General features: G+C 35.0%; 1 protein-coding gene, 1 long non-coding RNA gene and 1 pseudogene across 3 annotated transcripts in view; 1 reads left to right on the top strand and 2 right to left on the bottom strand.

Moving 5' to 3' along the window:
• Positions 1–209: 209 nt before the first annotated feature.
• LOC118192936 (ATP-dependent RNA helicase DDX19A pseudogene) lies at positions 210–17,118 on the bottom strand (annotated as a pseudogene). Its single transcript, XR_015042367.1, has 3 exons — positions 16,984–17,118; positions 9,727–10,836; positions 210–410 (listed from the first exon to the last, which is right to left on the bottom strand). The product of XR_015042367.1 is annotated as an ATP-dependent RNA helicase DDX19A pseudogene (transcript).
• Positions 8,624–25,544, top strand: LOC146996628 (uncharacterized). The gene is made up of 3 exons (XR_015042373.1): positions 8,624–9,100; positions 18,946–19,013; positions 24,733–25,544. It is a non-coding gene; the product is annotated as an uncharacterized LOC146996628 (long non-coding RNA).
• Positions 18,007–25,710, bottom strand: part of LOC118192935 (uncharacterized) — an 88,661-nt gene continuing 80,957 nt past the window's right edge. The window contains exon 25 of the mRNA XM_085821457.1: positions 18,007–18,145. The gene's annotated coding sequence lies outside the window, so the exon portion shown is untranslated. The remainder of the gene's footprint in view (positions 18,146–25,710) is intronic.

The following is a 25,710-nucleotide window of genomic DNA, read 5'->3' as shown; positions in this document are numbered from 1 at the left end:
TATTACTCTAGCAGCAGTCATGCTAACAAAATTATTGAGGCCCTCGGTAAAACTGAAACAATCTATGACCAATAAAAATTTTTGCAACGAAATCAAATGATGGTCACAAGGGTCCTCCATTATTTCTTGACTTTGTATAGTACTTCATTTAGTTTGCAATCTTAACATGTTACAACACGTTAAATATACAACAGAATTACTTACATTCAATGAGTTTGAAATCAGTTCTCGAAGAAAGATTTCTTTATTGGAATAGGTGTTGATGATGATGCTCAATGAAGAGCCTTTCTTTATTGGAATAGAAGGTGTTGATGATGATGCTCAATGAGTAGCCTATCTCAGCTTGGAATGCAAACGTTTCCACATCATTGTCCTCCTCCTGCATACGAACTTCGTTCTTGTCTTGGCATCTAAAACAAAAATTCAAAATTTCAGCCATTTTGCCTCATGCAATTTTCTGATCATGTATCAGTTATTAAATACTGATGAACATTCATCCACTAATTTATAAACTTCGTTGTACTTCTGTACATTTATCAGTGTACAAAAATAATTTTCTCGATATAATTGTTTTCACATTTATCTAAAAGCATTTGTTTGCTGATCATTAAAAATAAGTTAATACGTTTCAACTACAAGCAGTAAAAGAACAAAAACGAACATGACGTGAAAGAATTATTTTCATCAACTTCACATATTGTGTTAACAGAAAAAGAAAGCCAATGCTTTAAACTATGACAAATTTGGAATATTTGTAAAAAATATTGCAAATTTATGTTAAAGACTTCAAACAGCCTCTGTTAGTAACATTAAGGGTAATATCAAACTTCCTACCAAACAACTGTTTTCCTCAGTATCATGAGATTTTGTACCTCAACTGATATTAACGCTCTTGCGTCATGCTTGTGTGCTCAATCGCTGTTGCATCATGCTTGTTTGCTGGTCACTCATAATCAGCTTGAGCTTTGAAAAGCTTCGCTCAGCAGACGCGACAGTTACTGGAAATGTCAAAGCTATAAGGAATGCAACAGACGTTTGGGAAAGAATTTAATGAACAGCAGATTTTTAAAAGCAGCAGTACTTTGTTGCACTAAACCTGTTAAGTTGCCCAATTCAGCACATAAATCATGAGCATCAACATCCGACCCAGTAATTTTATCTGTTAAGATAACGCTCAGAACATCACAGGTCAGTTTCGCTCATTCCCGTAATGCATCGGAAATTGAGCAAGAAACCAAACTTGTCATAATGGGCTTTCATCCCATTATGACAAGTTTCATATAGTCCTGCAATCTGAGCTGTTGAAAACATTATTTCGCCCTCGTCCATCTCAAGTTCTGTAGCTAACTCTTTAGCTGCATCTTTGGCCAAATTAAAACCTGTTTCTTTGAAGGATTTTAGGAAGTTGATTGTGTTCTGAATACAATTCAAAGTAACATTAAATTACATAGCCTTACTTTGCTACATTTTGCTCACAATATTAACTTTCTCCAAGAGATCGTACCCTATTACTAACAATACCCAGAAAGGGTAGCGTTTAATTTGGTTTGCCAAACTGGCAGCCTTCATTGTTACCTTTGGGTAGTTTCTCTCAGAGACCTCAATTAATAATGCACCATAAATCAATTCTATCTGAAACCTCACAGATTTAACAAAATCTCTTCGACATTCGCACCATGTTTCTGAGGTTGGCTTCACTGTAAACAATTTAACATATCGCTTGAGCAAATACCATAACTGAATTGATGCAGCAAACAGCAAAAAATCCAAAAAAAGGTCGATAGTAGTAGTCGAAGATTTCACCATATCTCTGAACATTAAGCCATGAGAACCGCATGGAAGGTAAAACGCTTTCGGATTTAGCTGAAGTATGCGTTTTTGTTTGCCACTGTTCTGTCCTCTCATATTGGATCCATTATTAAATCCTTGCCCTCTGCAGTTTTGTATTTTCTGCAGCAAATTTAGTTCATCAAGCTTTTTCAAGCATGCTTCTGTCAAACCTGTGCTACTACCTACTGCCAAAAAGCCTACAAATCACAATTTTTGTCACATAAACATTGGCAATTCATATTATCATAGTCATTTGCTCCTGATAGTTTGCATCAGGAGTATAATCTACCATGATGGAGACATATTTGATAGTGTGAGTGTCTGCAATTATTTTCTTGAGAACCACTTCACCCATCAGATGGAGGTGTTCATTTTGGATGTGATTAACAAGATAATAGTCATGTATCTCTGCGTTTTTGATATGTTCTGTCAGCATTTTTGATAAGACAAATCCAGCAAAATTCCTTCCCTGGCCTTTACCTGCACAACTGTTTGTCTGTTTATCACAGATATACATACTTCCAGTTACAAAAATGTTTTAATTGACCCAAATACTTTTATTTTGGTATTTTTATATTTAAGAGATTATAAATTACAATATCTAACATTTCATACATTTCTTTGCATTACATTCATTTACATTTTCTTCCTCCCAAAAATTAAGTACAAAAAGTCCAAAGCTGCCCATATCATTATGAACGAAGTGCCACATATGAGATTGACCACCGATACCCACTGAATGAAATGCTGCTTCCAAAATTTTCTTAACTTTCCGAAACTATAAATATTTTATAGGAAAATCAACTAACAATAATCGTATTCGTAACATTAATGACATCCCTACTAACAAGGGGACTCAGTCCCTGCCACTCTTCCAGCCCTACCACCTTCAATGGATTTAAATAAGCAATCTTGCTGGTTCTTCCATCTGGCTGAGGATTTGTAGTGTAACGTTAATAGGAACAGAATTTTAAAAAATCATTCTTTGGAGAATTCCTAAAATACTTAGCTTTGGAACTTAGTTGCCTAGTAAGCCTAAGAATTGCCAAGACTGGGGCAGGTTCACACTATTGGAGAAAAACTTACATTACCAGCAGCTGAAGATATCGTTTTAACATTATTAAACGAAAAAGGAGCTAATGAACTTAATAATATCACGTTATCAAATGATCTAGTAAGTTGATGAATTCATGAAATGGCAAATTCATACCAAAGACACTTGTTCGGAAAATAAAACACAGCAAGTATTTTGCATTAAAGTTAGATGAAAATACTGATATAACGTACTCTATTCAATTATTAGTTTAAATAAGATAAATGAATTGCCGAAGAGTATTTATTTTAAGAATGTATTCATTACAGAGCAACTGTAAATGATATTTTCAAAATACAGTACAAAGTCTTTAATTCAGACATCCATAATCCAGAATGATCTTAATACTCAAAGCTGCAAACTTCCTGTGCATGCGTAAATGCATGCACAGAAATTATGAAATTATTAAAATAAAAATTAAAACATAAACGCATAATGCATTTACAAATGTGCTTAATACATTTACACATGCACGTTTAATGTATAACGGATGGTATAAGCTAGGCTAAAATTATCTAATTATCTATTTCAGGAAATGTTGCAGATTGCACTGTTCTTTAATCTTCAAATTGATCCAGCTTATTATTTTTTTGCAGACTGTTAGAGCAATTTTATAAAAGTAAGCTCGAACTTTCGATTATCTCAAAAAGAGTTTCCGATTCTGGAGCTGCAAAAGGATCTACAAAGTGAAAGCATGTTTCGATGTCCATCAAACAAAAATTGGAATTGCTGCAAAACATGGATAAAGGCATATACTTTGTTTTCTCTAACCATTCCGAAATCTGTTTATCAATTTCACGCTGCTCTGCGGGCATGAAACGTCGCTGCGCACAATGAACTGGAAGTTGATCTGTCAGCACTATCCTCATCTTCAGGGCAGATGTTTTTATTTTATTCGGCCTATAAGTTCTTACTAAATGTAGTATTTCATCTCTATGTACTTCGTCTTTGATTGATTTAAATCAAATTCCTTGTCATTATAAATATCACGAATAGACATCAAATAGTTTTCTGGTTGCAATTTTCTAATTTTGACTATGCATAATGTATGCTTTACGCATGCGCGCATTGAAAGAAATGTGTAATAAAGTAAATATATATTAAACTTTTTTTTTGTAAATTTTGATACCCTTTAGATCATAATTGCTCTTTATTTCACAAATTACAGTTTCATATTTTTAATTTTACAATTTCTGCATGCCATCTTACCAGATTTAAACTGATGATCTATAATCCGGAAAAAACCCTAATTCGAAATCGCCAAAGTCCCGACAAGTCCAGATTAAAGACTTTGTACTATAATTTGTTGTAATTGTCCTATATATGTTTATGTGCTATAAAGATCCCTTTAAATAATTAGGTCAGGTGATGCTTCTTTACACGTGTGTGGAGGGGGGGATATCAAATCATGTATTTTATATGGAATACATTAATGACAATAAATTATAATAAAAGTGCTATATTTAATTATTCATGAAACTGCATTCAGGAGGAATTCATTTAGTGTCTTACATTTGTTTCTGAATATTCATATTTACAAAATTTATTTGCAAAGCAGCCTTACAAAATGTTAAAAGAATCGAATTCATTTTTATACACATATGTTGCTGCTTATTTCTTTAAAAACCCTGTTTTAAGTAAAAAAAACAATTTCTTAAAATATATAATGGAAATTCTGTCATTTTAAGTTTTTGGACACAGGAACATGCCATTTATACTTATGAAAATGTACAAATAACAGACTAGTTAATCAAATGTGTTTTAGCTCAACATCCCCCTCAGTTTATGCCAATAAATTCTAAAGAAGAAAAAAGTGTTGCAGCTTCTTTCAGTGCCTCTAAACGTAGATTCTATTCAATCTTTTATCATGATTAAATTTCCACTTTCCGATTGTGCTTCCACTAATTTCAACAGTTACACGAATAACTCTATAATCATATTATTTTTATGCATATACATTTCTACATACACTTCTCTGTGAAAGTTCTTCCTACCCATGACATATTTCTCCTAGAAGCATTCCACATTCTCAACGGAGTAGTAAGAGTCCTAGAAATAGGCACACTATACGAAGTGTCACCTTAAATGACACACTATAAGAACACAATGTGCCTTCTAGCACAGGCAATTATAGGGCCCATCTTTAAATTTCACATCATAACTTCAATAAGGGTGTGGAAGTCATTCTCTCTTTCAGTGTCTCTAAATACCAAGCTCCATTCATCATTCGGAAATTTTTGCTTTCAACAATCACACCAACACCTAATGTCATATCTCACCTGCATTTCTACATATATTTCCCTGCAAAAATTTCTCAAATCTGTGACATATTTGTCAGACATGTTGGTCTTAAAAGAAATGAAATCACATAAAGCCTAGCCATGCATAGATCTCTCAATGGAACTCCCCAGATTCTCAACTGAATTTGTGTGAGCCATAGAAACAGAATCCTTAAATGTCACACTGTGACTCACTGGAAGACAATAACGGGCTCTCCAGCAGTGTCAGACAATTATAGATTCTGCTTTATGTTCTTCTTCATAACTTCATCAGATGGAGAACAAAAATCACATGATGTTTCATTACCTCCAAACACCCAGACTCCATTCACTCTTTAATCATTCAGAAATTTTTGATTTACAAGCTTATTTCCATCAATTTCAACAACCACACCAGCATCTAATATCATATTTTCATTCACACATATTTCTATTTGTATTTATCTGCTAAAATATCTCAAATCTGTGACAGATTTATCAGACATTTTGGTCTTAAATGAAATCACATGAAGCCTAGCCATGCATAGATCTTTCAATGGAACTCCCCAGATTCTCAACTGAATTTGTGTGAGCCATAGTGTTGTGAAATGAACTAAAGTAATAACTGGCGCGAGGCGCTGTTCGTGACGTACGTCAGCCTGCATGCCGAGTGTTTCGAATGTTTTGCTTGTAGAAGGAACGAAAGCTGATCTTGGAAGAGAAAGACTGTTTTGATGAAAATAAAGAATGGCTTATTAAGAATTTTTTGTCTTTATTCATAACGCACCCAGCCTCGGGTAGAGGAAGCCCGCAACTGAATGAACTGTTTTGAATATATTTGATTGATATATTTTTTGTGTTCTTTGCAACATAGTGGAACCCTCGGCGGGACCGGGTGCAATGAATTGAAATTTTCCGATTGAACTTTTGATTTTGAATATACTTTGAAGATGGATTTGATCGCTTTAAAGGCTCAAAGAAGAGGACTTAGAATAGCATTTTCTCAAACCTCAATGAAAACCAAAAGTGAATTAACTAAGGAAGTAAGAGATTTAAAAATACTTTCGATTTTGAAGTGTAAACTTTGTGATAAATTCCAGAGACTTGACGTATGGCAGAGTGCTATTTCGCAGCAGATTTTGCAGACTGAAGACGGAGAAAAATTATTTAGTGATGATTTTAAAGAAGCGGAGGATTACCGAGATAAGTTTCTAGAACAGAGTGCTCAAATAGGTGTGTATTTAATTATGGCAAAGCACACTAGGGCTATCTGCCTAAGAGCAGGGATGCCCTCGTGGAATACTTTCTAACTGGCTCGTATACACGTTACACATGGGGAAAACCACGAAAACACCCATGCAGCCAGCCCGTTCGCGGGATTCGAACCTCGGACCGAACTACCAGTGTTCAGCCACTTTACCACTCGGCCGCTGGTGGGCCGTGCTCAAATAGATGCTGAAATACAAGCCCCCTCTTTTCCAAGTAAATTCGAATCTAGGAAATTTAAATTGTCTAAAATTGAGCTTAAGAAATTCAGTGGTGAAGCTAAAGATTACATGACTTTTTGGAGTCAGTTCCAGAATATCCACGACGACAAAAGTATCGCTGATGAAGATAAAATGCAGTATCTGTTGCAGGCCATGGAACCCAAATCAAAGGCAAGACGTCTAGTCCTTAGCTTCCTGGCAACGGCAGCTAATTATCCTAAAGCCATCAAACAACTAAGAGAGCGCTTTAGACGCGAAGATTTACTTGTGCAAATCTTTGTGAGAGACTTTTTAAGCCTAGTGATGAAGAACGCTGTAACCGGAAGAGCAAAAACTGATCTACCATCTCTCTATGATGAACTAGAAGGAAAATTGCGAGCGTTGGAAAGTTTGGGGAGAACCCAAGAAAAATATGGGGATTTTTTGACCCCCTTAGTGGAAAGTTGCTTACCAGAAGAAGTATTGATGGCATGGTAAATAAGCAGAAATCACGATTCCAATGAAACTAAAGGGACTCGATCCTTGCAACATTTAATGAATTTCTTAAAACACGAAGTTAAGGGGGATAGAGATGGTTCTACTTGCAAGAACTGGTTTCACTTCCCAACAGAACCATCGGAAGAAAGACTTTAACCATGCACAGGTACAGCAAAATGAACCCGTAACAGCGTCAGCTCTAGTAAGTCTTGAGAATTCAGGTAGGAGTGTTCCGAACTGTAATTTTTGTGAAAAGAAACATTTTAGTGAAAAATGTTACTCTGCAAAAAAAATGACGTTAGCTGAAAAACAACAATTGTTATTGAAAAAGTGTTTCTCTTGTCTGAAAAGAGTGAGTCACATTAGTAAATTTTGTCCTTTGAAAGGTAAGTTAAGTTGTTTTATTTGCAAAAGTTGTAATCATTTTGATGTAATGTGTAATCAAAAGCTAAAAAATAACGATCAGATACATGTTTCAAAAGAGAGTTCTCTTTCTAACTGTGGCGGAAGTTAAACTGTATTTTTGCAAGCGCTGTGCAGAGTTGGGTGTTAAGGTCGTGAGAAAATTATTCGCTGCATAATTGATAGCGGAAGCCAAAGTAGCTACGTTAGTGAAAGTATGATAAGGAAAGTTTTCATGTAGTTTTGAAGCACTTTCTGAGAAAGATTTGCGGTTTTATTCCTAAGGTTAAAGTTGTTTTAGTCTAAGATATAAATAACTAACTAAAAGCAGTAGATCACATACTATATGATTACCGGAACCTGTACATTCTTGCAAGTATACTTCCAACCTGGCTTTCTGTCCCAATTTTGAGAGGGATCTGCAGGAATTAGTCCCTCTGAAACCCGCCATGTTTCTTATCGAGAACAGAAATTCCAATGTTGAAGATCTTCATGAATTAAATTCGTCAAGTCTTAATAAGAGATTAAAGTATAGAACTAAATTGTTAAATGATCTGAGACAACGATTTAGAAAAGAATACCTTAGTCAACTGGTTCAAAAGCATAATGAAAAAGGATCTCGGGAACCTGCAGTAGGAGAAATAGTACTGATGGAGGATGATAACAGAAAACGTTTATTTTGGTCCTTAGCCCGAATTACAGAATTGATCCCTGGACGTGATGGAAAGATTTGTACGGTTAAACTTAAGACCCGGCATGGAACAGTTGTACGACCAATACAATGCATCTTTCCTCTGGAGATACAGGCCAATGATAGAAACATAATTCCTGCTAAGAAACTGGGTGCAGAGGAATCTAATTCTAGTGCTGGATGTATGTTAAAAAGGGGAACTGCACCTGATAAAATGGTGATGCAACAATATTCCTCCTCTGGACGACTTGTGAAAGCTCCAAAAAAAAAAATCTTGATCTTTTAAATAATGTTTTAATGAGCTTGAGACTCAACCTGAGTCTCAAAGGTGGGGGAAGGATGTTGTGAAATGAACTGAAGTAATAACTGGCACGTGGCGCTGCTGTTTGTGACGTCAGCCTGCGTGCTGAGTTTTTCGAATGTTTTGCTCGTAGACAGAACGAAAGCTGATCTCGGAAGAGTGAGAATGTTGTGATGAAAAAAAAGAATGGCTTATTAAGACTTTTTTGTCTTTATTCATAATGCACCCAGCCTCGGGTAGAGCCAGCCCGCAACTGAACAAACTGTTTTGAATATATTTGATTTATATTTTTTCTGTGTTCTTCGTTAACAGTAGCTCTAAATGGCACTTTAAACTAATTTGGTGTCCATCCTTGACAATCAAGTACATTCATGCAAGCTGACAATTATCTATGTAATCTTTCCACAAGATAACACAGCCACAATCGAAGATATGATTTTTGCCATCCCATGTCTCCTAAAATGCTACTGGTATAGCTGCTTTGGCTCTGGCCTTGAATACTACATGTCATACAATCAGAATTGCTTTCAAATAGTCTCACTGCAAGAACACTACTTCCAGGTAAGTCCTCACACTAAGTGTGAAAACTTTTGAAATTACTACAAGTTCAATAACCGGATTCTCTAAAAGAAACACCAAATGTCATGTTGCACTAAATGTGAGCAATTTTCACACTGCCGAAGATATCTGGAGAATACATCACTCCAGACACTTTATCAGACATTCAATATCTGAGTCACTTCCACAGCATCTGTCATTCATGCTGCCAGAGGCATTTACTTTGGACATTACTGGGTGGTCTTAACTACATAAATTACAGTATTGAATCAAGTTATCATATATTTTTTCTCCATTTATATTTTGTGATTAAAATTAACTTTAAAAAATTTCTATCACAATAACTTGCAAATATTTTTAATGGGAAATATAATGACAAAAATCCAAGAAATGACTAACCATACACAGAATAATTAAAGAACATATATATAAATAATTCATTTCTCTTTTTCTTTAAATTCAGAAATTTCAAAAATTTAGAAAATTACTCATTTGAATGATGCGAATATTAATAGCATGTTTGATTAAAGGTAAATTAATATTTTTATTCTTTGAAAAGCAAAAACTGCTTTCATAAATAAATTTTACTTTTATAATTATAGAGCATCTTACCAAGAATTGTTACTTACTTTTTCTTTTCCTTCTCTAAATCTATTGAGAATGGCTATTCAACTAACCAAGATGCAGTCTTCCTGGTATGGCAAAATATAATAACCTGTCCTGTTGACACAGTACCATATATGTTACACAAAGCTTGAAATTTCTCTTCTTTATCTCTGCATACTATGCAATACTGATCTATAATATCCAAACTGTCTTCTTCCCTTTTCAGTTTAATTATAATAGGATCAGAAACAATCAATTCTGCAAATTGCATGACTCCTTCAGAATAAGTAGCTGAGAACAGCATCATCTGACAATCTTTCGGTAGCTGCTTATGGATGCGAATAGACTGGTCTTGATATCCTTGAGTCGAGATCATAACATCTGCTTCATCTAAAACAAATACTTTTATTTTCCTGAGATCAAAAAACTTATAGCGCAATGCCCAATCATAAACTTTATCAGGAGTTCCAATCATAAAATGAGGAGTAATTTTTTCTCCTCTTTGCAAAACCTCACCTCTAACATCAAAACAAAATTCAATGTTAGGACAAAATTTTGCCATTTGTTTTGCCACTTTTCCTGTCTGCATGGCTAACTCATATGTTGGGGATAAAATAAGCACATGAGGATATTTCAAATTTGTGTCCACTCTGCTCAAATTTGCCAAAAGAAAAGCAGCAGTTTTAAGCGTACCACTCTGAGACTGAGCAATCATATTTTGTGGAGGATCTGCAATAAGAGTAGGAAGAGCAGTTTCTTGTATTTTTGAGGATGAATTAAATCCCATACCATACACACCTTTAAGAAGTTCAGGTCGCAGATTCAATTCTTCAAAAGATTTCACAGAATAAAGAGATGAATTAGGATTTCTCTGGATATCTATATCATGAGAAACTTCAATTAAATGAGATCTGATAGGTTTTTCATCAGAGATATCTCAGCAGGATTTAATTCAGGTTCATCATCTTTTCCATCATCGTCTTTTGATGCTTCATCAGGAATCTTTGGAGGAGGTATTGGAGGTGGCACAGGTGGTGGAATAGGATCGTCCAAATTGTCAACTAATTTCGAAATTCCTTTCCCTTGTATATCAGCAGAAAGACTCCAATCATCAACATCTGCCATGATAAAGCCTATCGAAAATGTAAATGTCAAAATTTAGATTTCTGTAAATTCTAACATATGCAAAGACAAAGACATACTTAGAAAAACTGAAATCGTAACAAATATAATGCATGTGTCCCAAATAATTAAAATGTATGAAGATCATAAAAAGCAGTTATTTTACTTATGTCACATTACTTTAAAGTGATAACTCTATTGCTGCAACAAAAAAAAAATCTGATTATTATGCCTTTCATTATATGGTATTCAATTCTATGTCCAAAAACTCATGAATATACAAGTTACCTACTAACTAAATGTAGAAAATGGTTCCCAGTGGAGAAATAGTATCTATTTCAATTTGCAACCATCTTGTTTAGTTACCATCTAGACTTTGGTTTGTAAACAGGACAGACTAAATAATCATATTTTGTGAAGTTTTTATCATGAATATCTTTGTATCAACAGAGCCAGTTTGAAGAAAGGCCAGCACCTGGGTAATCATGTAATATGTGATCTAATCACTTAGCTACCGTAATTTCCAGAAGAAAGGCTGCATCAGCTTAAACGCCACACTCGAGAAAAATAGCGGGAAAAAAATTTAAATTAATTTACTCAGAAACGCCGCATCAGCGTAAACGCCGCAATAGATTAAATTGCGCATGACATCGTCGTGGGTCATATAGATGCAAAAACTCAACCTAAGTCCTGATATATGACATACCAGTTAAGAAAAATGCATGAAATGAAACCATAACTCAAAAATAAATTAAAGGTCAGAAATGTATAGCTTCTGTACCGTTTACAGACATTTTCAAAAATTTTCCGCTCCCTTCTTACTTAAAAACTATTCAACAACTACTTGTACCCAAACTGATGGGATCTGTATTTGGCAGAATGCCAAGAAAAATCCATTCATGCTGAAGGGGAAATATGTCAGAGTTCGTTATTGCGAGGCAGCTGGAGGAAGTCGTGTCAGCCTTTGAAAAAAATTGCAGAAAAGGCAGGGTGGGGAGAGGATGGGTCCTGGAAAATTCATCGAATAGCAGAGAAGAGAGACTATTCAAACTGATGAGAATGTTGATTTGAAAGGGGGAAGAATGTTATTGTTCTGAGATCTCGTTTAGGGTGAATAAGGCATGTAGGTCCGTTCAAGGGAAAGAATGTAAACAAAATAACATTCGCAAAAAGCAACTGAGTGGTCTTTTGTGTGGCAATAGCACCAGTCTATGCACAATGAAAAGGCCATCCTAACTATGTACAATGACCATCGTAGGAAATATTTTATTTTTAGTGCACCTAAACGCCGCATGGGTAGAACCGCCGCACCCGCTGAAAATTTAAATTTCAAACACGTAAACGCCGCAGCGTTTCTTCCGGAAATTATGGTATTTATTTTTAGAGGGTGATCCTAAAATTTGCTGTCTTCTCACCTTTATTTTATTGCATGCTCAAATTTAAAAAGAGTGTTTTAGTCTAAGAAATAAATAACTAACTAAAAGCAGTAGATCACATACTATATGATTACCAGAACCTGTACATTCTCGCAAGTATACTTCCAACCTGGTTTCTGTCCCAATTTTCAGAGGGATCTGCAGGAATTAGTCCCTCTGAAACCCGCCATGTTTCTTATCGAGAACAGAAATTCCAATGTTGAAGATCTTCATGAATTAAATTCGTCAAGTCTTAATAAGAGATTAAAGTATAGAACTAAATTGTTAAATGATCTGAGACAACGATTTAGAAAAGAATACCTTAGTCAACTGGTTCAAAAGCATAATGAAAAAGGATCTCGGGAACCTGCAGTAGGAGAAATAGTACTGATGGAGGATGATAACAGAAAACGTTTATTTTGGTCCTTAGCCGGATTTACAGAATTGATCCCTGGACGTGATGGAAAGATTTGTACGGTTAAACATAAGACCCAGCATGGAACAGTTGTACGACCAATACAATGCATCTTCCCTCTGGAGATACAGGCCAATGATAGAAACATAATTCCTGATAAGAAACTGGGTGCAGAGGAATCTAATTCTAGTGCTGGATGTATGTTAAAAAGGGGAATTGCACCTGATAAAATGGTGATGCAACAATATTCCTCCTCTGGACAACTTGTGAAAGCTCCAAAAAAAATCTTGATCTTTTAAATAATGTTTTAATGAGCTTGAGACTCAACCTGAGTCTCAAAGGGGGAAAGGATGTTGTGAAATGAACTGCAGTAATAACTGGCGTGAGGCGCTGCTGTTTGTGTCAGCCTGCGTGCTGAGTTTTTCAAATGTTTTGCTCGTAGACAGAACGAAAGCTGATCTCGGAAGAGTGAGAATGTTGTGATGAAAAAAAAGAATGGCTTATTAAGACTTTTTTGTCTTTATTCATAATGCACCAATCCTCGGGTAGAGCCAGCCCGCAACTGAACAAACTGTTTTGAATATATTTGATTTATATTTTTTCTGTGTTCTTCGTTAACAGTAGCTCTAAATGGCACTTTAAACTAATTTGGTGTCCATCCTTGACAATCAAGTACATTCATGCAAGCTGACAATTATCTATGTAATCTTTCCACAAGATAACACAGCCACAATCGAAGATATGATTTTTGCCATCCCATGTCTCCTAAAATGCTACTGGTATAGCTACATTGGCTCTGGCCTTGAATACAGGTTTCGCTTCCCAACAGAACCATTGGAATAAAGACTTTAACCACGAACAGGTAAAGAAAAATGAACCCGTAACAGCGTCAGCTCTAGTAAGTCTTGAGAATTCAGGTAGGAGTGTTCCGAACTGTAATTTTTGTGAAGAGAAACATTTTAGTGAAAAATGTTACTCTGCAAAAAAAAAATGACTTTAGCTGAAAACAACAATTGTTATTGAAAAAAGGTGCTTGTTTTTCTTGTCTGAAAAGAGCGAGTCACATTAGTAAATTTTGTCCTTTGAAAGGTAAGTTAAGTTGTTCTATTTGCAAAAGTTGTAATCATTTTGATGTAATGTGTAATCAAAAGCTAAAAAATAACGATCAGATACATGTTTCAAAAGAGAGTTCTCTTTCTAACTGTGGCAGAAGCGAAACTGTATTTTTGCAAACGCTTTGCATTCTAATTCGGTGTCAAGGTCGCGAGAAAATTTTTCGCTGCATAATTGATAGCAGTGAAAGTATGATGAGTCAGCTTAAAGCATCTCCACTTCCGGAGGAGACAGTTATACATGCACTGTTTGGGGGGGACGAAACAAAACCTAAACAACATAAAGTGTTTTCCGTCGAGGTCAGCAGTTTAAAAGGAACGTTTGCATGTAGTTTTGAAGCACTTTCTGAGAAAGATTTGCGGTTTTATTCCCAAAGTTAAAGAGATTTTGAATGAATTAAAAGGAAAAGAAATCGAATATTCTGATCCATTGCGAAAGGAAACTGAAATTAACCTTTTAATCGGAGCAGATGTTATAGGAAAATTATTGACGGGAAACTCTATTGAATTACAGTCCCGGGTAACCGCTGAAACGAAACTTCTGTGGACGGTATTTGGAAAACGAAATTCGGGTGAAAATAATTATATTTTGAAAACATTTTCAATGCATGTCAGGAGAATTCCTCTGAATGAGTTATGGGAACTTGAAAATATAGGAATATGCGCTCGAATGGAAACTGTTAACATGAAAGAAAGTTTTAATTTATCTGAATTTGAGAATAAAATGAAAAATCTTCCAGATGGAAGATATGAAGTTGAACTTCCTTGGAAATGTGATACGACACATTTAACCGATAATAAAGAATTATCCTGGAAAAGGTATCAAAAGATGATCTATAAACTCAAATGTAGTAAATTTTTCAATGATTATCAAAATGTGTTCAAGGAATGGGAAAGGTTGAATATTATTGAAAGTGTTCCAGAAACCGAACTGAATAATGAATGTCATTATTTGCCGCATAAGCCTGTAATCAAATTAGGAAGTGAAACCACGAAAATTCGTCCTGTTTTTGACGCTTCTGCATCTGAGAAAGGAAAACTCTCTTTGAACGAATGTTTGTGTAAAAGAATAAATCTTATTGAATTAATACCTGATATTATAGATCGTTTTAGAATGTATCCGATAGGTATTAGTGCCGATATTGAAAAAGCTTTTTTAATGTTATCCGTCGAATCTAAAGATAGAGATTTTCTCAGATTTTTTTTTCCCATGCAATAAAGGGCAATGAATTTATAGGCATTGCAGAGTTGTGTTTGGAGTTTCTTCGAGCCCCTACTTGTTGAACATATCTATAATACATCTATTAGAAAACTGTCCACGTCAATATAGTGAAGTTGCTCAAAAATTGAAATCGTCCTTTTATGTGGATAATTGTTTATCAAGTGTTTTTAGTATTGATGAACAGTATACGTTTATTGAACATTCCAAATTAATCATGTCAAATAGATGTTTTAACTTGAGCGGTTTTGAAAGCAATGTGGCTGGTACAAATGTTGACAAACATTCAGGGGATACTTTCGTTTTACAGGTAATTTAGAATTTGGATAATGATACGCTGAGGTGCTGCACAGATACAGATACATTGACCTGTGATACGAAAATCACAAAGAGGTCAATTTTAGCAATTGTGCAGACAATTTTTAATCCAATTGGTTTATTAATGCCAACTACATTGCTTCCAAAACTGTTGTTGCAAAAATTGTGGAAAGTGAAAATTGCATGAATTGTCTCTGAATGATGTAAATATATTTTTGAACTGGTTTAAAGAACTTAATGTTTTGAAAGATGTTACTTTGCCTCGATACTTGTTTATCAATGACACGTCTGAACTACATGTATTTGTGGATGCTTGCAAGGGGGCGTATGCAGCGTGTATCTTTGTTCGATCAGTATTTAATTCTGAAGTAAAAATAAATCTCGTACGGGCGAAGTCTAGAGTATCGCCTTTGAAATGTTTAAGCATTCCTCGCTTAGAATTAATGGCCTGTTGTATAGGTTCTAGACTTGCAAATTATATTATCAAGGCTCTCAGTTTGCCCGATTTAAAAGTTACCTTCTGGTCTGATTCAACCACTGCCCTTTGGTGGATAACAGAGCAAGGAAATTGGTCTGTTTTCGTTGAAAATCGGGTTAAAGAGATTCAAGAGTTGACACGAGGTCATTCATGGAGACATGTCCAAGGGAAACTGAATACTGCCAACTTGTTATCGCGCGGATGTTTTGCGAAACAAATGCTTCGGTCTAGATGGTGGGAAGGCCCCTTGTGGTTGCGAGAAGGCCCTGAAAACTGGCCCACTGGTGAGATTATTTGTTTGCATGAAGAAGTAGAATTGGAGAGGAAAAAGATAAAAATAGTGAAAATTGATCTATCAAAAGACGCACCCCCTTGGCATCGAATCAGTGTATCCAATTATGATAAAATGATTAGAATATTTGCATGGATATTTAGATTTGTAAATAATTGTAAAGATGGTTCTGAAAAGAATAGAAACATTGAACTTTCACAGTATGAAATTGAAAATTCTGAGAAAATTTTAATTAGGTTGGTTCATGCAGTAAAAGAATTGCTGAAATATACTTTAGGTAAATCAGTGTTATCATATGAAGACCTTTATACTATTATTTGTGATTGTGAAACTATAATTAATTGTAGACCCTTAACTTATGTTTCTGAAGATCCGCAAGAATTAGTACCTCTGACACCCGCCATGTTTCTTATCGAGAACAGAAATTCCAACGTTGAAGATCTTGATGAATTAAATTCGTCAAGTCTTAATAAGAGATTAAAGTATAGAACTAAATTGTTAAATTATCTGAGACAACGATTTAGAAAAGAATACCTTAGTCAACTGGTTCAAAAGCATAATGAAAAACTGAAGTAATAACTGGCGCGAGGCGCTGCTGTTCGTGACGTCAGCCTGCGTGCTGAGTGTTTCGAATGGAATGCTTGTAGATGGTACGAAAGCTGATCTCGGAAGAGTGAGACAGTTTTGATGAAAATAAAGAATGGTTTATTAAGAATATTTTGTCTTTATTTATAATGCACCCAGCCTTGGGTTAGAGGCAGTCCGCAACTGAACAAACTGTTTTGAATATATTTGATTTATATATTTTCTGTGTTCTTCGCAACAAGTGTCTTGAATTTAATGTTTCGAATTGAAAATAACCAAACTTATTTTATTAAAACAATTTTAGAAAGGTTATTTGTAACTTACCTCTCAGGAATTGGGGGAGGAATTAAAGTCGATGACATCTGACCTTTTGATTGCAAGGCTGAAATTTCCTCCACTGTGTCCTCGAATGGATTAGTGATTTTCAAGAATGGTATTTACAATCTGTGCCACCCTTGAATGGATTCATTTCACTCATTCTGAAAGGGTTAGTACCAGAAATTTCTTTCGAAACCACCTTAAGTGGAGCGGAATCAACCAGTGAATTTTCGAAGACAGGCATTGCATTGTTGAATACTTCCACTTTCGAAATATTGGAAGCGTCAGACTCACAGCGAACAAAAACCTCATAGCAGTTACAACTATTGCTATCCACGGATGGTACTTCCTTCACATTCCCATTGTTGGTAGGTGTTACAATCTCTTTTGAATTTTCATCAAAAATGTTTTTAATTGGGGACATTCCCTCATTCTGTTCGAGCTCGGTTTCAGAAGACGCAGGTTCTGCTGGAGCATCTTGGATTTTGATGCAAATAGAATGCTTGTTACTGTTCAATTTAGAATTTTCAACAACCTTTGATTTCTTAGCTACATTTATCTTTGGTCTCCAAGAGCCTTTTGGACTGGATTTAGTGATGGTAGGCGAAACGGACGAACGACTGCCAGTAAATATGGGCCTCGGAATGCGAGAGGGTTGATCAGCAGATCCAGGGTCGCTACGCGTTCGACGAGCTGGAAGGTGTTTCCTCATTCTTGGAGGCACACTGGGGTGGGATAAGACTTTATAGGGGTTGATGTAGGCGGTGACCCTATTATACCTTTTGCTTTCACCGGCTTTTTGAAATTCTTCGATGTGCTGAATAATTTTGAGCTTGAAGGAACAGGTGGTGATAGAATAGTTCCAGAATTTATTTCATTACTAAAAGTTATGGGTGTTCCATTTTTAGCTGCTATATTCTTCTCCTGGCAGTCAGAGATTACACCATTTTTCAGATTATTTACATTACTTGTATCTAAATCTCCAGTTACTGAGTTTAAGTCCTTTTTAACTTCCGCTTCATTAGAAGTCTTGTCTTCCTCTGCCCTGCGAACATCTTCACAACTATTGCTGTTAGTTATGACTACTATTGGGCCCCTCTGAGTGTCCTTTTTACTCTGCAACTCCTCACTGTCTTTTGGCTCGCCTGCATCTAACTCTTTCTCCAACCTAAAAACATTAAAGATTTAAGGGTGAAACATAATAAAAAAAAAAGCACAAGCAGCATACAAAAACTGGTATATTATGTCGATTTTTTGCTTCACAACAAAATAAATAAATCATGTTGCTAATATGTTATTTAAAAGCTATAAAAACATAAAGAATAGTTATTTTTTAATTTTGTGGGTAGACGTAATAATATTAATTTGCTAACTTTGGTAAAACAAAAACTTTGTAACTAGTATTTTCCGAAGCAGGTTGTTTCGACGCCAACATTTCGACGCAGGGGCAATTGGACGCCATATTTTTTTTCAGATTTTTATTTATTTTTAGAATAAATATGAAGTAATAGAAATAAGTAATATGACTGATTGTTATTTATTGAATTAGCAATTGCTTGCATGCATATTTGAAATAAATATATGTGTGAGAGTGTTCTAGATTTTTTGTTTGTGTCCCAGATTAGTGAGAAGCCTCCTTCACTTATAGTGTTAAACAGAAAATAAAAACAACACTTTAAACTATGACGAATTTGGAACTATTGTAAAAAATATTGCAAATTCATGTTAAAGACTTCAAACAGCCTCTGTTAGTGCTGAAACTCTCACCGACAACCATGTGATTTGCGCATGCGCGCAGCAAAAACTAAATCAGAACTTTTTAGTTGAACTTTGAGAACTCGTGATGGACGTTTGAGTGAAACATGTAATCCTTATCTTTGTGTTATATATATATATATATTAGTTTAGTGCTGTTATTGTAAATTTAATATCTTATTATCTTAGAAGCCTCTCTCTTTCTGTGAATAGTGTATAGATGTACTTAAGAAAAATACTCCCGGATATGCCTTTGGAGAAGAAAGAAGATCGATTAAAAGGTAAGTTTTTTACCTTTTATTTTCTAAGAATTATACATTTTTTGGCATCCCTGCCAGGATGAAAGTGAATTGTTGATATTTGTTGAATTATTGAATATATATTAAACAATGACGGAATTCATCGATACATTGAAAAGGAAACGTGGCCACATAAGAGCTGCCGTTACAAAATTAGTTGGCTGAATCGAAACTGAATAATCAAAAACAGAAGTGAATGCAGAGGAACTAGAAATTTCCTTAGAATACTTAAATGTAAAATCGAACGAGTTAAAACAAATAGATGCCGATATAGAAAAATTAATAGACATAAAGGATCTAGACCAGGAATTAAACGGTGTTGACGAATATCGTAAAAGAATAACTACATTTAAATACAAAGCTAACAAAAAATTGAAAGAAATTAATATAGAAGAACAAAAATTTAGTGTGTTAAGAAGCACTGAACAGTTAAGTGAAAGAATAGAAAACGTGAAAACCGAAAATCATAATGTGAAGCTTCCTAAACTTACGATTCTGAAGTTTTATGGCGAGAGCTGCGAATGGCTGACATTTTGGAACACTTTTTCATCAGCCATACACCAAAATAAAACGCGACGCTATAAGCAAATTCAATTATTTGAAATTCTTTTTGGGAGGTACTGCTTATAACACCATTGACGGTTTCGATTTAACCGAAGAAAATTACAAAACTTCAGTTAAACTCCTCACAGAAAGATTTGGAAATAAAGATGTACTGATAAACGCTCATATAGATAAATTACTGAAAATAAGACCTCTAAAAGATTCTAATGACATTCAAAATTTTCGTAAGTTATTCAATTACATACAAAAACATATTCGATGTCTTCAATCATTAAATATGACCTCAGAAACATATGGAGCTTTATTAACCCCTATTTTGCTTAAAGCATTGCCTGCAGATTTGATCGCTTCTGCAAGACCAAAGTTAAATGTTCCATATGCGGTAAAGCTCATTTGTCAATAATGTGTAACTCTCACGTAAATAATTCTACAGACATTATGGAGGATAAAAATAATAAAAAAGACTGTGTTCTGACAAATAAATCTTGCATGCAGTTAGTAAATTTGCAAACTTTAGTAGTAAACCTTCGTGGGGATGGGATCGAAAAATATGTGAGAATTTTAATAGATAGTGGTTCCCAGTGATCCTACATTTCGAAGTATGCAGTTAGTATAATGAATTTTAAAACAAGTGGTAAAGAAGAATTAATCCATGGTTTGTTTGGAGAAACTGAAAAGAAAGAAACTCATAGTAAATATTTAATTAGAGTGAGTAGTCTTAAAGATGATTATCACTGTAATTTTCAGGTTTTGGATCAGGATAAAATATGTACTGACATTCCTCAAATTCGTAGAGATACGTATCTTACTGAACTGCGAAAACATGGAATTTATTTAACCGACATGCAGAATAAATCTGTGGATTTGATGTATGAAAAATCACCTTTAGAAATTCATGTTCCTTTAGGTGCAGATGTGGCAGGAAAGCTTCTAACAGGGAAGGTTAGACAACTAAAATGTGGGTTATCATGCGTACACACTAGATTAGGGTGGACAATGATGGGGAAAACTGAAAAGCGTGAGTTCTCTGATAGAACGAAAACTGTATTGTCACTTCATGTTAATGATGCTAAAATTTCAGATTTATGGTGTCTTGACTCGTTAGGAATAACGGATCCTGCTACAACCCCCACGAGAAAGGAAATTAATGAAATTGCTAAAACATATTTTCATCAGTCATTAAAGAGAGATAGTGAGGGTAGATATCAGGTCTCTCTTCCTTGGTTAGAAGGGCATGAGGTTTTACCTGACAACAGATTATTAGCAGAGAAAAGGTTAAAATCCTGCGTCAAAAATCTTCAGTCAAAAAACTGTTTGAAAGAGTTTTTTAACAAATGGGCTGAAGAAGGTATTATAGAATCTGTTGAAGATAAGAAAACCGAAAATTGTCATTACCTACCACATAGGGCTGTAATTAAGGAAAGTTCAATCACAAAGATTAGACCTGTGTTCGATGCCTCAAGGAAGGAAAGGAATTGTGTGTCCTTAAATGACCGTTTAGAAAAGGGCCCAAATTATTTGGAATTAATACCGAGTATTTTAAACAGATTTCACCTAGGTAAATACGGGGTTATGTCAGATATACGTAAGGCCTTTTTGCAAATAGGTGTCTGTCCTTGAGATAGAGACTTTCTTAGATTTCTCTGGTGGGAAGAAGGAGATTCCGAGAAATTGAAAATATATCAACATAAGCGGGTTATGTTTGGCGTTAATACCAGTCCTATTTTTTCTCGCCGCCACACTGAATTATCATCTCGAGTGTTCCTGAACATCAACAAGAGGTAGCTAAGAAATTAAGTGAATCAATGTACGTCGACAATTGTGTGGCCAGCGTTGATACTATTGAAGAACTAAACACTTTCATTAATGTGTCGAAGGAAATTATGTCGACTGCTAAATTTGATTTAAGGGGATGGTGTTACAATGAAACTAGCGGTGAAACTTTAAAAGGAAATCTTTGCAATGAAGACTCCGATAAAACCATATCAGTTCTGGGGTTGAAATGGAATTTATCAAATGACATTTTGTCCTGTGACTTTAAAGACAGTTCTGTGAAACAGCCTGTCAGCAAAAGGAATATATTGTCAATAGTACACAGGATTTTTGACCCGATTGGGTTTACAGCTCCTGTTACTCTGATTCCTAAGCTTATGCTTCAAGAATGCTGGAAACAGAAGATTTCATGGGGTAACAATTTATATAAAAGCATTTCTGACAAATTCGAAAGTTTTAAAAATAAATTGCACAATTTGGAAAAAATAGCTGTACCCAGAAGAATTTTTGCTGACTTCGAAAGAATTTCTGGTTTATCTTTACACGTGTTTTGTGAAGCGAGTAAATCTGCTCATGCCACATGCATATTTATGTGAAGCTGTAATGAAAATTCCGTTACATGTCAGCTCATCTCAGCTCGATCCAGAGTGGCACCTATCAAGCAGATTTCCATACCTCGACTAGAGCTCTTAGCTTGTATGATTGGTGCTAGACTGGCACTTCATGTTAAGGAAGATTTGAGACTAGAAAGCTTGCCTATTTATGATTGGAGTGATTCTATGGATGCATTATTTTGGATAAAAAAGAATGAAAACTGGGCCGTTTTCGTTCAAAAAAGAGTGAAAGAAATCTATACTCTAAGTAATCCAAATGACTGGAATTATATTCCTGGAACGCTAAATCTAGCAGACCTCCCTTCCCGAGGATGCAGTCCGAAAACCTTAGTCAAATCAAAATGGTGGGAGGGTCCCGATTGGTTGAGAAATGATCCACAAGAATGGCCTACCTCCGAAATTGTACCTAATTTTGACATTATAAATGCTGAAAGAAAGAAGACAATAATTTCTGCAGTTAATTCGAATGCTATGACTGAAGTTAATTTTGGTAAGATTTCTTCGTACAATACCATTCTAAAGATAATATCTTGGATCTTCCATTTTGTTAAAAATGTCAGACTAAGTCCTAATGAAAGAACTTTTATAACAATTACAGCAGAAGAAATTAAAGGAGCCGAATTAACTCTTTTGAGATTAGTGCAGAGTGAATCATTTTCTGGATCAGATGACAAAAGATTATGTGTGTGCTTCAACCAATGATTGATTCTAACGGAATCCTTAGGGTTAAAACCAGAATTCTGAGAAGAGATAATACAGAAAATTTTCGATTTCCTATTATTCTTCCTTCAGATCATCCTATTGTAGTAAAATTAATTAGAGCTAAACATGAAATGAACAATCTTGCAGGAGTACAATTTTTAATATCCGCTTTACGAGAACAATATTGGATTTTGAAAGCACGAAAGACTGTCAAGAAAGTCATAAGAAGCTGTGTTGTATGTCAGAGGTTCGATACTAGTTCTTCGAAAACACCCAGTGCTCCTCTCCCTGAAGACCTTGTAGGTGTTGACTTGGCTGGACCTTTGATATTGAAGGGAAATCAAAAATCATGGATAGTGATTTTTACCTGTGCTGTTTTTCGCGCAGTACATTTGGAATTGATTTTCTTGCTATCAACTGAAAGTTTTCTGCAAGCGTTGAGACATTTCATTGCTAGACATGGAAGACCCACACCATCTATTCCGACAATAGAACGAATTTCAAAGAAAGTGATACATTATTCAAAAGCTTAAATTGAGAAAAAATCTTAGAACAAGCTAGTATCCACAGGATCACATGGAAATTTCTTCCGCCATCAGCTCCCTGGTGGGGAGGATGGTGGGAGCAATTAATAGGAGCCCTGAGAAGAATCCTCTGCAAAGTTTTAGGACGATCATCTCTGAATTATGAAGAAATGATAACAATTTTGTGTGACTGTGAAGCAATAATGAATAATCGTCCATTGACATATGTCTTGGAAGATCAGTGGTGGCTCGTAATGAGCACTGTGGAACTGCAGCACCCCTTATTTCCACTTATTATAATTTTTAATATTTAATATAGTGTGCCCTTTAGTCTTTACTTCTTTCTTTATACTTTTACAATACATAATCCTTAAGTTTAATGGCAGTAGCCATCTTCCAGTTTGTGAAAAAGTACAAAAGTCTTTGTTTGGAACTGTGCGCTTCACAGTTCCAGCGACATGGTATTTGGCTGTTCTGTGCATGCGCACTCAGAAAACCAGAGAGAGAGAAAGCACTGTCACTCTTGCAGCACCGAAATTCTTGCGTCTTGTTGAGAACGTAATTTCTTTTTACTCCGCGTGTGTCGTATTCCTCCACAAAGTGGAACTTCATCATAAGGACCATACACAGAGTTCATGAAAATTTGCAACCTCTAAAAAATTGCCTTACTGGATTTCAATCAACATCAAATGCAGATCAAACTATTGCAAAAGCGACAGGAATTTTAAAATATCTAAATGATGATAATTTCTAGTTTTGATTAGAGCTTTTTTATCAGATTATGCCTCATGTTGAAATAATATACAACTAAATACAATGCAGAGAAATTAGTGTGTTTAAATATGTGACGTTATACTACGTTTTGATATAATGCACAGATATTCTTCCAGTAAACACTTAGCAGCTGCTAAATTGTTTAACAAGAAATGCTTAGTTTTAGGAATGACCATTCTACAGAAGAAATAGTACTGACCACTGCAGCATATCCAATGATTGACAAAGAAAAGCTTGAAACTGAACTAAAAGTATTCTGTTGCAGGTCTGATATCCATGGATATTGTAAATTAATTGAGCTACTGAAATTTATCTTCGAAAATAATTCTAGATGATGTTCTTAGTAAAATTACGAAACTGATAAAAATTCTCTTGAGAGTTCCCATGACTACATCAGAGCCAGAATGCTGCTTTTCAACATTGAAAAGAATGAAAACTTTTCTAAGAACCACTAGGAATTCGGAAAGACTAAACGCGCTTGCATTGCTTTCAATAAAGAAAAATTTCCTCCATTGTCATCCAGAGATCAAGGAGAAAATTATTGATCTTTTTGCGCAAATTAAAACAAGAAGAATGGATTTCATTTTTAAATAAATAAATATAGATTGAACTGCAATAGTTAGGTTAAAGTAATTAAGAAATGTTTAATTTTTTTCTCGTAAGCTTTCAGGATATTTCAAAATAAATTTTCTTTTTATACATGTTTGTTTCCTTTTACACAATTTTAAAACAAAGGTTAAACTTTTTTAGAACAGCACCCTCACTAATTTTAGCTACGAGCCACCACTGCGGAAGATGTTGAAGATTTATCTCCGATCACACCTTCCATGTTTCTCCACGAGATTCGACAAATTGGAGTTCTTGATCTGGATAACATAGATGCGAAATCTTTAAACAAAAGGCTTATTTATCGACAAAAACTTCTACAAGATCTACGTAAAAGATTTCGAATCGAATATCTCGGACAGTTAAAAATTATGAACATATAAAAGCTTCACAACCTCTGAAAATTGGAGATCTTGTTTTAGTGTCCGATGATAATAAGAAGCGAACAGACTGGTTATTGGCGAAAGTAACCGAGATGGACACGTGCATATAGTTAAGGTCAAGATTAAGCTTGGAGAAGTTTTGCGACCAACCAAGCGTTGTATCCTTTGGAGATAACATCATCAAATGAAAAGTCTAGATTTAGAAATGTGGCAAGCAGCTCTTCTGATGAACGAGATACTTACTGCGAACCAGATATTCGTAATGACTTGCCTCAAGATCTGAAGAGCGAAAAGATTCCATCGATGACTACAAGAAGTGGTCGAATGGTAAAGCCTGTTCAAAGGTTACAGTTTTAAATTTGATTTTTCAGCAAATTTAAAGGTGGGAGTATGTTGAAGCTCTCACCGACAGCCACGTGATTTGCGCATGCGAGCAGCAAAAACTAAATCAGAACTTTTTAGTTGAACTTTGAGAACTCGTGATGGACGTTTGAGTGAAACATGTAATCCTTATCTTTGTGTTATATATATTTTTTAGTTTAGTGCTGTTATTGTAAATTAAATATCTTATTATCTTAGAAGCCTCTCTCTTTCTGTGAGTTGTGTATAGATGTACTTAAGAAAAATACTCCCGGATATGCCTTTGGAGAAGAAAGAAGATCGATTACAAGGTAAGTCTTTTTACCTTTTATTTTCTAAGAGTTAGTAACATTAAGAGTAATATCAAACATCCTACCAA

Source organism: Stegodyphus dumicola, chromosome 7, assembly GCF_044657685.1.
Source record: "Stegodyphus dumicola isolate Sdum_Otavi_A_Nest chromosome 7, ASM4465768v1".
NCBI lineage: Eukaryota > Metazoa > Arthropoda > Arachnida > Araneae > Eresidae > Stegodyphus > Stegodyphus dumicola.
Note: the sequence above shows the minus strand (reverse complement) of the source record. Positions and strands in the feature narration are given on the sequence as shown.